This window comes from Tachypleus tridentatus, chromosome 4 (genome assembly GCF_004210375.1).
Source record: "Tachypleus tridentatus isolate NWPU-2018 chromosome 4, ASM421037v1, whole genome shotgun sequence".
NCBI classification, from domain to species: domain Eukaryota; kingdom Metazoa; phylum Arthropoda; class Merostomata; order Xiphosura; family Limulidae; genus Tachypleus; species Tachypleus tridentatus.
The window spans coordinates 103241645-103255313 of NC_134828.1; the positions used below are offsets into that span (position 1 = coordinate 103241645).

The window sequence follows — 13669 nt, forward strand, 5'->3', positions numbered from 1 at the left end:
AATAAAGCTAAATAAAGATGTCTTTAGAAAAATATCTTCAGTAGTGAAAGAACTGTGCTTTATGTAATTGGGTTAAATGAAGGCCAACAGAAGTATTTTATTATTATTAATTCACTTAATTGCAATTACAAAAATTCATTACATCTTGTGTGTAAATTGTGGCGAATTATATACTGGTGAAACTGATAGTTTAAGATTAAAGATAAATTTACATAAATTTCATGTTAGATGTTCGAACAACAAAAAACATTTCAATGAATGTATTTTGAGATAATTTAAAATTCTAATTTAACCATATTTCCTTTTTTGGGGAATGTAATTTAAAATAAGTTAATTTTTGAAAAATATATTTTTGGTAACACTTTAAATATATAGTGGTAAAAGGACGGAAGTAATTGGTTGTGAAATATTTAGTACGAATTGTACTAAATTCCCTTAGTATTAAATTAAACCAAAAATGGTTGCGAAGGGTCATAAAAGGTAAAAGTACGAAATATGATAAATCATTAATATTATAACAAGAAAAATATAATTAGAATGATTAATTTAAAATTGGAATTATATTGACTAATTCTTAATTTTTGAACATTTGTAATGTACTTAAGACAATCCATGTATAAATTAGTGGTTGGAGATTTAGAAAGTACATGTATTTAATTTAGATGAAAAGTGGTATGTTTTTGTTACAGATTCTCAGTAAAACTATTTATTGAAAAGTAATAATTATGAACAAATTTCAAAACTTCCAAACTCCGGGAACAAAAACGTTTTGAGCGAGGTACGTGATGAGATGTAACGCATGGCTACACATAAAAGTGCTAGAGATATGTTGTGGTAGTAATTTTCTTTATTAATTAAAAATATTAAAACGCTTAATTTTACATTATTGCACTACCGACTCTACCCTAATCGCCTCCGCTAAGATAATCTGGTTAACGATAATTTACAAATTCTGGATGAAAAATAGTGAAACTTAATACACAAACTGGAGCTTGACATGCTAAAATCGATAGGAAATTTGCTGACGCAAATACGGTGAATCTTGGCATATTTCCAACCTCGCGAATCTAAGAAATTTTAAAAACACATTTCATCTGTGTCTCATGTTCGAACACATTCTAACAATTTGTTGTTAAAAACCTTGTTTAATCGCTTCCTATACCATACGTATGAAACCCAAAATCAATGACTGTCAAACTACATTGTTAACTGAACTACATGTTGGAATACATCAAAACGGGTTTGGTCATAAAGAATATTAAACCATAAGACATGTAGACGAAAGGCAGGTAAATGTAAGTTGCCCGATTAAACTGTGGTACAAACCAGTCCTCGCATGTGTTTGACTCACGATACACGAAACTGACGCATGGCATCTTTATAGCCACTTTGGAAAAGAATGACGAATTTTTCATGAACGAAGTACCGTGTTTCTCCGAAAATAAGACAGGGCTTATATTAATTTTCATTCCAAAATATGACACTAGGGCTTATTTTCGGGGGATGTCTTATTTTGATATATTAAAAAAAATGAAGTTACAAAGTAAAACTATTAAACTAACCATTTAAAATAAACTATTATTAAACTAACTGATTAATACTTAAACAGCCTAATTAACTATTAAACTAATTAATAAATTATTTTTTTTATTTCTTTCCTCTTCCTGCCACTCTTAACTAGGGCTTATATTAAAACTATCCCCAAAAATCACACTAGGTCTTATTTTATGGGTAGGTCTTATTATCGGAGAAACACGGTATTTGCATTTGGTTAAGTGAAAAACAACTTTTTTTTTAGAAATCAAATTGGTGGCATCTTTATTTTAAGTATCCTTTTAATCAGCCGTTTATTTATAAAGCTATACTATATATTTTCTATATTCCCAAGTACATGTTGTACCCAAACTTGCTCTCCCCTATTACGAGACAAACCTACAGATACGGTTGAACCTCTGAATAAAAACAGGTAATTGTAAAAAAAAAACAATTAAACAGAAATTCAAATAATCCCAAAATGATTTCGACACAGTAAGGATTAACTTCTTTCTTCTTAAATAACTTGTTTACTGATAATATAAATAACAAGTTTTTTTAATGTCTCTTTAAAACAGGTACTTTTAAATTTACACTTAAAAAACATAGTTATAAACAGACCAAGGAAACGGCCGTGACAACATTTCATGTAATAGTTTAAACTATTACGACTACTCTACCGATACTACTGCCACTAAGTGATCAAAAGTTTAAAATAAAATGGTAAAGATGCTATTACACATACCCCGTGACAACTTGCACTATGCGAGGTAAATGTTTTAATACATTATCACTTTAAGGTAATATTTAGTCACGCTATGTATTATAGACGAGTGTATATTTCACCAATTTAGTGAATTCTGAGGAGGACTAGTAACAAATAACGTTTTAACGGGTTTTATAATGGTGGTACCACCATACCAGTGCTGTACAACTGCTACTAACTGATGAAATAATGGAACTGATAAATGTAGTGGTTTATTGTGGTTGGCCCAGTTTTAGAGTGATACAACTTGATACTGTATTATGATATACGACAAAACTAGTTCATCTCAACAAACATCCCTATGTTTCATGCACATATGTATACACACACACATTTGGGAATAACGAAATTCAAGTTTTGTATTAAACTTTGTAAATAATTCATTAAAGCTTCTCACAGAATAATAAAGAAAACTTATAACGGAGGAAGCGACTAGTGTTTTGTCCTCATACTGAAATAATTGCGAGTTCGTGGCTTACCCACTTATTGTGTACTTGGACAAAACACTACACCAGTTACTTCTATCTAGCTGTATAATAGATACTTGTCGGTAACTGTGACGCACTGGCATCCCTTCCACAGAGAATGTGTCATTGCAATCGTCTGGTTGTGCGATAGAAACAGATCAGCATTTACATCAGTGTGTAATCAGAGTTATTCAAAAGTGCTTACGAAACACGTCACTAAAGATTAACTTCTTCCAAAGGCCATACGTGTATGACACTGAAAGTAGGTCGTCTGTCACGTGTCCTAGACATAGGCCTAAAAATTGCATGTCTGGAAAACCCTACATTTATTATCGTGTTTATAACTTAATTCTGTATTGAGTATTAATACGACCCCATGGTAGTTTAAATACAGAGAACTTGACGCCTGGAACGGTTACGTGTACTCACTAAGTCTAAGCAATGAGAGAGTGACGTGGGACAACAGAAAATTTTAATCTCTCATTAAAGTGGTCCACAAAAGGTTTAGCTATCGTTTAAAACGCTGTTGGACATTAATTACAATGGCACAATCCTAAGTTGGCCCAAACTGGAAATGATCAGATTTTTTTCTGTGCAAACTCTTACCGTTGAGAGGAGAGGCGTTCCTACATATTGTGGACCCTTATCCGGCCTGAGTGCCCCAGACCCCCACCCATTACGTTTAACTGATTATGTGACGGAATAATGTAATACTAATTATGATAATGAAACATTCCTTAATCTATTTCTGTTTATATTACGGTATCAGTTCAATAAAACTGGCCACTTTGCTGCATTGTTCCAGTAAACGTAAATTAACAAGGAAGGAAAACAAGATTCTTTGATCAGTACAATAGTTCACGTCTAACCGAGAGCAATAAATGTTGTATTTGGAAATATTTTACATTTTAAAATACATATACATTTACGCTATTTTCCACCCTATTGTTACTTTAAATTATTTTATCTAGGGTGAAAGCTAGGGTTACAATGTTAACTAGAACAGATGGGTATTAACTGGGGTTTATGTACAAATAAATCTTGGCCCCTGGCGACTTGCACGTATGCTGATATTTATCCAAACAAATAATAAATGTATATTGCATTACGTAATTTGGTTAAATAAATTCTACTTTATACCACAGGTAGGATATTGTCAACTAAAGCTACTTACTTCCTTCTGTTGGAAAGTTGTGAAAGTTTGTTGTATCCCGTTTGTGCATAAAGTGCACACGGTAATACAACTGTGATATTATGTCACTGTTTGTTTTGTTTTTTTCTCTCTTTGCTCGCGTCGGGAGCCTCGTTTTCGATTTAGGATAGCGGACGCGTACAGACTATTGCTAGCGTTCATCTTTTCCTTAGAAACACGTTTATCTGACGGCGCAAGTTCTCATTCGAAGAATATGCTATTTATTAATGTATTTTCAGTGTCGTAATGTCCCGACAACAGTTTATTGTAAAGAGGCTCGTGCTTTGCCAAGTACGACTTTGTTACATAAACTTAAATTTGTTTAAATTCGTAAGACATTACTTATAACATTCCGTATCACATTAAGTTTTCCACTCAACATTTCTGGAACATTCTTACACGTTAGGTTAGACAACTAACAAATTAACTTGTACGATTCATTAAATATCTTATGCTTACGTGGGTTTCTCACGCATATTTGATTCAGACTTCTGCCTCGATACATAAATATTACCATGCTATATTTATCTGAATTACCCTTTTATCATGGAAGTTTAAGGACCTACCGCCAAACACTAGTAAATACACGAGTGTATTTACGCATACAACAGATTCCAGGTTCCGTTATTCAAGATTATAACTCCTTTATAAGCTAAGTTTTACAACAAAATACAAGTGACAAAATAACTTCAGATTAAGAAGTTTTCAGAAATAGATATCACACAGAAATAAAGGGAGTGATAAATAAACTATAAGGTTACGTTGAACGACGCATAAAATGTTTGTGCGTGATAACATGCGGAAGCCATAAAAACTTATAAACAAAGTCAACTCAGAGAAATGATCAAAGATCCATGGTTGAGTTGTGACAAAGAGAAATATATTCATGTCGCTCGTTACCCCATATAACAATAATGAGACCACAATGTTTCAACTGAAGGTTTTTTTTAACTGATAATTAACAGTGCCATCCGGTGACAGGGCTTATATGAAGTGCTCCACACAAAAAAAAAGTCCTTTAGTTGACATTTGGTAAATGTCCAATTAAAATTTATTTGGTTACAAGCATGAAATATGTAATACTGAGGTAAGCAAACTAACGCATAATTCTATACTTTGTATGCTATTTGAATTACAATAGGCGGAAAATACAAGTTTTCTCGAACAACTTACAAACTTAACTTTTACGAAAAAAAATATTAAAAAAATCAAACTTGCACGCAGCAGATACTTGTGTAGCATTGACCGTTATTTGTAGCAGCTCTCGTACAATGCATTCCTGGTAACACGTTAACTAAAGCCCCAAACTGCTAAGTGTTCAAGTCAGTGCACGACTTTCACAGCACTTTTCAGTCAAAGTCAATACATAATAAAACGTGCGAAAAAGTAAAAGCACCGAACTTCCAGACAAATCTAAAAATTACTGATATTAAAGTCCTAACGTTTGGGTATCGGAAAAACAAAGATAAGTAGTTACAAAGACAATATACTAGCATTACAGGTCCAATTAGCACTTGCCCTAAAAATATTAAGCACTTCTAAACTAGTGTGTTTAAAGTGAAAATCAACCACCAAAGTCCAGAAGAGAATATTTGTTAACAGATGTGATTTATGAAAAACATCCATATTTCAACAATCATTACGAGTAGCGTGGTCCGCTTTGATCTATTTAACCTTAGGAGAGCCTACAGACGGCCTTTCTCAGTCGCATATGAACAAGTGTCCTTTAATTGGTGATATTACCTCTTGTTATCGAAACAAATAACCATTTATTTAAATTTTGGAAGGTTTTACCTTTGATGTTTTTCTTCCATTTTGGAGATGTAATTAATAGTTGAGAAAAAAATATCGTAATTATAAGAGCTTTCAAAATCCCAAAATTGAAAACATACGATCTTAACTAGAAATTAGCAGGGATACATTAACAAGTAATAACATGGGATCACTTAGTTTCAAAAACAAACAAAGCAAGTTATTCGATTGTACAGGTGTATATCAGTGTGAAAGTTAAGACTGATACTGTAATTATAAATTCTCCATATCACAAATACAGGTAATATGCAAGTTTATTTTTTGTAGCTTATAAGTTCAAGTTAGTCTGTACTGTAAAAAAAAATATGGTAAATAAATGTATAAAAAATTGAAATAGTTCGGCCAAAAACAAGAACATCGAAAACAGGACTCAACTCAAAAACAAACATCCGTCTAAAACTCAAACCATGTGACTTCAACAATAATGCGTGTGTATCGCTCTCTCCTTAGACCCGTGGTTCCCAACCAGGGGTGCGAGATAGCGTTTCAGGGGATGAGAGATAACATTTGTTTTGGCCACCTTCACCTTTATTCTTAAATAAATAATTACTGTGAGGGGTGCGAGAACATATTAAAATTGTTTTTATAGGTGCGGGACATAAAAAAGGTTGGGAACCACTGCCTTAGACAGTTGTGTTTTCTACACTGGCTGGAACTTAGCGACGAGCCCTTTCGTTCATCATTGTTCTTGATTGTTTTTTTAACTATAAAGCTATACAATGGGCTGTCTGTGCTATGCCCACATGAAACCAGAGTTTTAATGTTGTAAGCCTACAAACTTGCCCCTGAGTCACTGGTGGGAGGGGCAAGACTTTTTCAAGTGCTTGAGATGAAAGGAAAAATAAACCTGATTTTCTTCACAAAATCTGTAACTAATGAACAAACCACTATCAGAAAATTGTGTACGTGAAGGACAAACGTAAGAGGTTTGAAGACAAACACACTATTAATAAATAAATATCACCGGTGCAACCTTTCCAACATTTCAAACAACCATTTTAATTGCGTTTAATGAGATAATTTTGAAATCTAATGTAACATTTTATATACCACTCACACGTACTTATGAATAACCTATCATGCTGTATAAAACATTTATAAAATAATAAAAACTACAATTGTTTTTAAACAGGATAAAAAACAAACTAACAAGCAATCCTTCTGACAACAAAATACGAAAACTTAATAGGCTCGTACAAAAAAATTAATCCAGTTATGACAATAATATAGTCCAGTAAGTTACTAGCACTATACTTCTGTGAATTGAAACTTATTAAATAAAAAACGATTTCACCGTTACTGAAGGAAATAGGCATTTCAGTTGTATTATTTAAGTCGCTGATAACATACTGGTCCGTACATATTAACGAATACTTATGTATTTATATACAATAATTCATGAAAATACTATACGTGAAGATAAAAGTATATTCAATACACAACTGACTTGAAAATGAAACTCGGCATGCCGCAGTTTTTCACACAATTTTTAAGACGTAACGTTATTCATGTTAATATGGGTGTAACAACACTGATGGTATTACAGAAGTGCCATTTACAAGTACACTACTAAACTACATTAAGTAAAAACTATCTTTGGCAGCGAATAACGTAACGAAATAATTAGGACTGGGTGGAAATAAAGGTATTTTCGTTCTTTGAGCACTTTCGTAGCTTTAACACTGTTCATCTTTCGGTGTTAGATGTACAGGAGGCAAAGATTTGCACTCCAATATTAGCATGCAACCCTGGGATCACTACATACACTGATTGGCTGAAGACCAGTCGTGCAACTGGGAAAACGCTTCGGTCCAATCGAAATCCACAACAAAGTTGTGGCGGTGTTTGAAATATTTATGTGCATCACTAAATACACTCGATAAAGTTTTTAGTTTATCACAAATACTAAGATTAAGTTGTTACTAGTAACTTGAGAAGCTGGCACGTGGCAAAGTACTGTTATTTGAACTTTTTTTTTTAAAGACTTAACCATATTATCACCTTATAAAACTGACTATTATGATGTTAATGATAGACATCTAGTGTCCACCTACCTTTTGTACTTTGGGTTTCTCAAATTGGATACAAGTAATTAGTAGTTTTACATCATATTGGAGTTTTATAAGCAAGTCGCTCTTAACCAAACAAGAACAAGGCTTAAAAAACTGGCACTGTTCATGCAAAACGTACGAAGTCTGTTAAACAACGGTACTATTGTGGCTGCCAGCCCGTCACAACCAATATATGTAACACAAAAAGAAACTGCCAGCTTCCTTTTCGTAACCTTCTACAATCATAGTCTCTTCCCACACGTCGTCAGATATTGATAAAAACTTGTCTACCTTTCGTATCTTATCACGATCTCAACCTGTGTATAGTGGCTGTGAAGTCTCAGGTCAAAAGTTCAAATTCAGTGATACAACAACTTGTACACGGAGTCACGTGACACTTGGCGAGTCATTCCAAGAGCCGTAAACTTTATTTCTATTGTACTAAGATCATTTACCTGGCAGAAAATGAGAGAAAAAAAAACTTATCACACGTACCTGATCTAAATCAAACCTCATCCAGTTGATAAACCACGACTTTTCTCTGAAGAACCTTGGATGCAGTGAAACCAGGTGTTTTTTGTGTGCAAAATACTAGTACAAAAGTTTCTTTTAATTTGATATAACCGTTTACAAAATATTATAACACTAGTTTGAAGAGAAGATATGTAGTCAAAAACAAATGGTAAAATAAGCATATCCCAGCAATAAGATTAGTAACCTGAAAGAAGAGACTGATATGCGTTTATTACTTTATGTCCCGGATACAGCATTAATCTTATCATGGTTATCTGTGGACACAGTTACTAAACTATATACTGGAATAAAATTTAAATGTCAAGGGTTGAAAGGGTGTCACGAAGAGTAAAAATGCAAGTGTCTCTTAGATAGTACAGCCCGACCAGCTCTAGACACGTGCTATTACTCGCGGGTAGCATTTAAAATTTGAATTCGTGCAAACACGTTTAGTAGTAACACTTACCCATGTAATCTTCACGATGTACTTGACCAAGTTCTCCAATCGTGCTTAAAACTCGAGTCTTTTCATCTTAATAACACGAATGAACATCTGGGAAGACTTAATAAGTTCGGTAAGCTGACTAATGACACTATTTTGTTCAACTTTTAACTACTTCAGTCCATCAACTTCAAGCAATGATCAATATGCTTCACTTGTATTACTGTACAGAAAATGTTGGTGTGAGGAGGGGTATGTGGAGGGGGGGGGAGAATTTATCTAGTTACTGAACATTCTCTTTAAAGAGTTTCTGTAGATTTACTGACGGGCTGTATATTAAAAAGGAACCATGTGGTAATATAATGACAGTCGTTTCCGCTATTTTTTGACACTTGTTGAGTATCACATTGCATTTTCATTACTATAAACAAATGAACGAGGGAATTCAAAAGTACAGAAAAATCAGAAAACACAAAAGAAAATAAACGTACTACCATAGGATGGGCTCTCGGTATTTTTTAAAACACAAGAAAAAATCTTAACAACTTTGACAAATACGTATTCAATAAAAAAAAAAAAAAAATTAGGAGAGAAAAAAATGCTGTCAAAAAAGGACTGACTATGCGACTTAAAAGAACGAAAAAAAGTTGGCTGCCAAACTAGTAGACACTTTCATAAGAATTGTACAGCTACTTAAGTAACATTTATTACTATAACTTAGGACATGATGGCGAGTAAAAAAACACAATACGTGGCCAACACACACCAATATATCACAGCAAGTAAGAAAAGGACACTGGATAATAACCAGCACTGGTTTTAGGATCACAACCTTATTATTCGGAACAGACGTACTTTATAGAGCCAGATAATTTAAATATATTATGGTAGTTCTCTCTAAAACTGTTAATAATTTTATTGTAAACGCCACGGAATCTAGACTACCAGTTTCTTGTCATTACCCGCGTGTAGTCGGTATAACCGTATGAAGTATGATTATTTATGCTAATTACGTAACGTTAAACATTCTTTAATTTAAACAATTTAAGTTTAACAAACTTTTGCTTAAAAGTTGGAAATAAATAAAGAACAATAATCGTCCACTCGCGTGATTCTTTTGAAAACTTGAGTTAGAAACTGGTAATATAGTTCGTATGACCTAACCAATACTTGCGTATCTGCACCTTCTTTCACCTTAAAGAGTTGTTTCTGTAAATAAGCAGTCTTTAATCCTAAATACGCGCACACAAAAATAATGTTCCATTTTTACTCTTAACAGAAGCTGTAGTAAACTACAGGCCGATAGTTCATGCGACTTTTTGCGTTGGCACGAGCAAAAATTTATCAAAATTGAATGGTTTGTGTTAAATAATTTTTGTAAATGTGGTTTATTTTTACACAAATTTTGATATCTAATTGTAAGTTGTAAAGATTTACAAGTGTAAAAAGTTGAAAAAAATCAATGAAAGTTAGGTTTGTCAAAAAGGTTTTCGTACTTTTCATCCGAAGAAAATAAATTAAAAAAAAAAAATGAAGAATTTGTATATCGTGCACTTGTTAATGGATTGTCTTGAAATTTGGTATGTGAAGTAAGAATCTACTGGAGCACATCCGTTGAAAATATTTGATAGTTTGGATTACCACAGTCCGAGTTACAGTGTAGAATACTGCTAAACTATCATTCGTGTTAGTTAGGCACTTGCATGTTGTTTTGGCCACACGACACTACCATGAATCTTGATCTGATAAAAGTTTCCTCTCAATTTAATTTGTTTTACTTGAATTTCAGTACAATACCTTAATTAGTTTTGGTTACATTCTTTGCATGTTTTAGAATCAAGACATTTTACTGAAATTCAAGTAAAAAAAAGAGAGTAAAGAATGTAATGTATGAAGATATTTACATCATGTTACAAAAAACAACGAGGTTCAAAAATGACCAAAACAAAATGCTCTGTTTAAGTAATATGTCTGGAATGTTCACCCTCAAATTGTCCGTTTCTTTGCAAGGTTTAAGTAAAGACTATTTTCTGATAAGTTTCTGGTTAGTGTTAGAACATATTGAGTTACTAAATAACAATCGCTGTATCAAAACACATGGCCCGGCATGACCAAGCGCGTTAAGGTGTGCGACTCGTAATCTGAGGGTCGCGGGTTCGCATCCCGGCCGCGCCAAACATGCTCGCCCTTTCAGCCGTGGGGGCGTTATAATGTGACGGTCAATCCCACTATTCGTTGGTAAAAGAGTAGCCCAAGAGTTGGCGGTGGGTGGTGATGACCAGCTGCCTTCTCTCTAGTCTTACACTGCTAAATTAGGGACGGTTAGCACAAATAGCCCTCGAGTAGCTTTGTGCAAAATTCAAAAACAACAAAACAGTATCAAAATACCCAAGCTTTTATTGTGGAATAATCTACGTAAAATTACGAGACCGTCTAGTGGTTTTTAGAAAACAAGGAATTGTCACCAGCTTAAAACGACAGTTCTATATTTTACCAACAGTTCAAAAGCAACACTGTGCTTTTCAAGGTACTTCAGCGCCTGAACAGTGTTTCCTTCCAACTAGTTACCACCAGAAGTTAAATTTAGTAACGACAAACCGACCGACGACGTAAACATTTTCCTACAATAATTTTCACCGTTCATACCCACTAGGTATGTGTAAACAAAAACAAGCTGTACAGGTTGCTCTCAATATAAAGTTAAACTACTTCGAGCTTAATAGAGATTTACGGTCACAGATGGTTAATGATTTTGTACTAAACAAATAAAATACATTAGTTATGAATATAAAGATATGTTTTAGATAAAAAGACAACCTTTACAGAATACTGTAAAACTTTTTAATAGAATTATGGCGAATCTTCACTTTTCGTTAACTAATGCTGAAATTAGTATGCACGTGTGCATATACATTCCCTGTTTACGCCGTTAGAATATATCCTTACATTGATAGTAAAGAGGCTAGACAGTCTGCATAAACCTAGCTTAAGGTGAGTTTTTATTCCATACAGTACGATAGGTAATATCACAATGTTACACAACATTATTGCTCTGTAAAAATTATATCAACCCCACCTCTTGAAGTACAGATAATTATTAGGCCTCACGCTTTCTACAGAACGAATCTTGTCTATAGTTTTATCGAGTTGCGAGTATTCTTTATGATCTAATGTCTATGTTATTTGGTTCTAACACAAAGCGGGATGATCAAACGTTACTAAGTGCACTGTCAAGTGTTTTTCTAAGAATTCCGCAAAACAACTCGACAATTTGAGTGCTTTTTTCCCCCTCTCTAGCTACAAATTGTGTATAGGAACCATTTGGTCATAATACTACGTTAATGCACAGATGAAGGATTTTTTAATGCAATGAAAAAGTGAAAGCCAATCCTTTAAAAAGCATCACAATTCAAATGTAGAACAATAATGCAGTTTAGACCCTAACAGATTAAAGATATAACCAGTTTATTAAAATATACGTTACCAGTGAATAATTACTTTTCACACTTCAGAATATACATTGTAGAAATTACTATGTTAGCTTACGCAAGTAACAAGAATGACCAGTTTTAACTGTTTACATATTTAAAATGTACATTTACCACGAAGCATTTATATAAAAATTACAACTAATTTAATAATTTTTACAGAACGCCTTTACACTAGTTAACGGCAGCTAAACGCATGATAGATTACAATTAATCTACCATTAGATGGTGCTTACGTAACACAAGTTCGATTTTTCTGACTACGTAAAGACACAGTGTACAAAAGTGTAAATCAGAGTTCACATATTATAATTCGTTATGGCTACACTTTACTAAAGTTAACTAGAAACAGATAAACTGTTTATTCATCATTATTCTACGGACTAATGTCAGTTTTCACAAATAATGGTAATAAATTATTCCAATAATTCCTAATATAGAAAATGTCAGAAAGCCATCGTGTGAAGATCCATTGAATACAATGTTGTTCACATAATAAACACTCCTGGTTACAACTATAGAAACAAGTCAACTACGTTTTTCACCCAGTGAAAACAATCGCTCCACCAAGTGCAAAATGTTGCCGTAACTTAAAACAATGAGACTTACGCAAACAGCCTATAACAAAGTCAGTCAAATAGTAAGTTTTTTCTTAATTTCTTTTTGTCTTATGTAGAACCAATTTTGATTTTTTATGCCCACTAAAAATATTTATTTCTGACGACAATAAAGCCAGATAACTAGTTTTAAAAAGGTACTGCATGTATAGCGATTGCCATTATATTAAAATTTTGACCAGTGTTTCCGAAAGAGGAAGCCGCATGTCTTTCTAAAAAGCCACCAAAGTTTGACGAATTAATTTTAATTATAAACAGAACGGCGACAAAATGTTTAATTAAACGACAGTATTTCCAAAGGATATATTACCACGGTACTGTTTTTCAATGACTGTGCTAAAGTAGTGTGTTTACACTTTAAAATAACATTAAAGTATTTTCATAGGTTGATGGGCTCAAACTTTACTCACAAAAGGAGACAGACTAAAAGGGTTTTACAGCCACTGGTCTGGAGCACAGGAATGGTCCATTTGTCTCACCAAGTCTGTTTCACACCCTCCGCTTGTTTTAATGAAATTATTGAATTATTAGAAAAGAAACCCTCACATACTGTCAAATTACAAAAGAAACAAATCACCCAACAAATCTGGTATATACATTAACGTAAAATATTTTTAAAAAATGTTAATAAACAAGCTCTTGATATTACATTTAATCTCACAATCAGGTACGTGTACTGTTCGGACTGGACTACTTTTCAACGCTTCAGCAATAAGGTAAAAGAATTATGTTGTGACTCACACAAGAAGACGCTTGTAACAGGCAATATCAGATAAGGAAAGCAATCA

The 13669-nt window shown here is 33.3% G+C and overlaps 1 protein-coding gene across 10 annotated transcripts in view; it reads right to left on the reverse strand.

Moving 5' to 3' along the window:
- Window positions 1–13669, reverse strand: part of Spec2 (CDC42 small effector protein Spec2) — a 75802-nt gene that overhangs the window by 40941 nt on the left and 21192 nt on the right. For 2 of the 10 annotated variants that reach the window (XM_076500274.1, XM_076500277.1), the window contains exon 3: window positions 13292–13382. The exons of 6 other annotated variants lie outside the window; for them this stretch is intronic. The gene's annotated coding sequence lies outside the window, so the exon portion shown is untranslated. Of the gene's footprint in view, window positions 1–3940; window positions 3992–7824; window positions 7992–13291; window positions 13383–13669 lie in introns of those variants that run through there. 2 more of the 10 variants (XM_076500278.1, XM_076500286.1) reach the window with 2 other exon arrangements.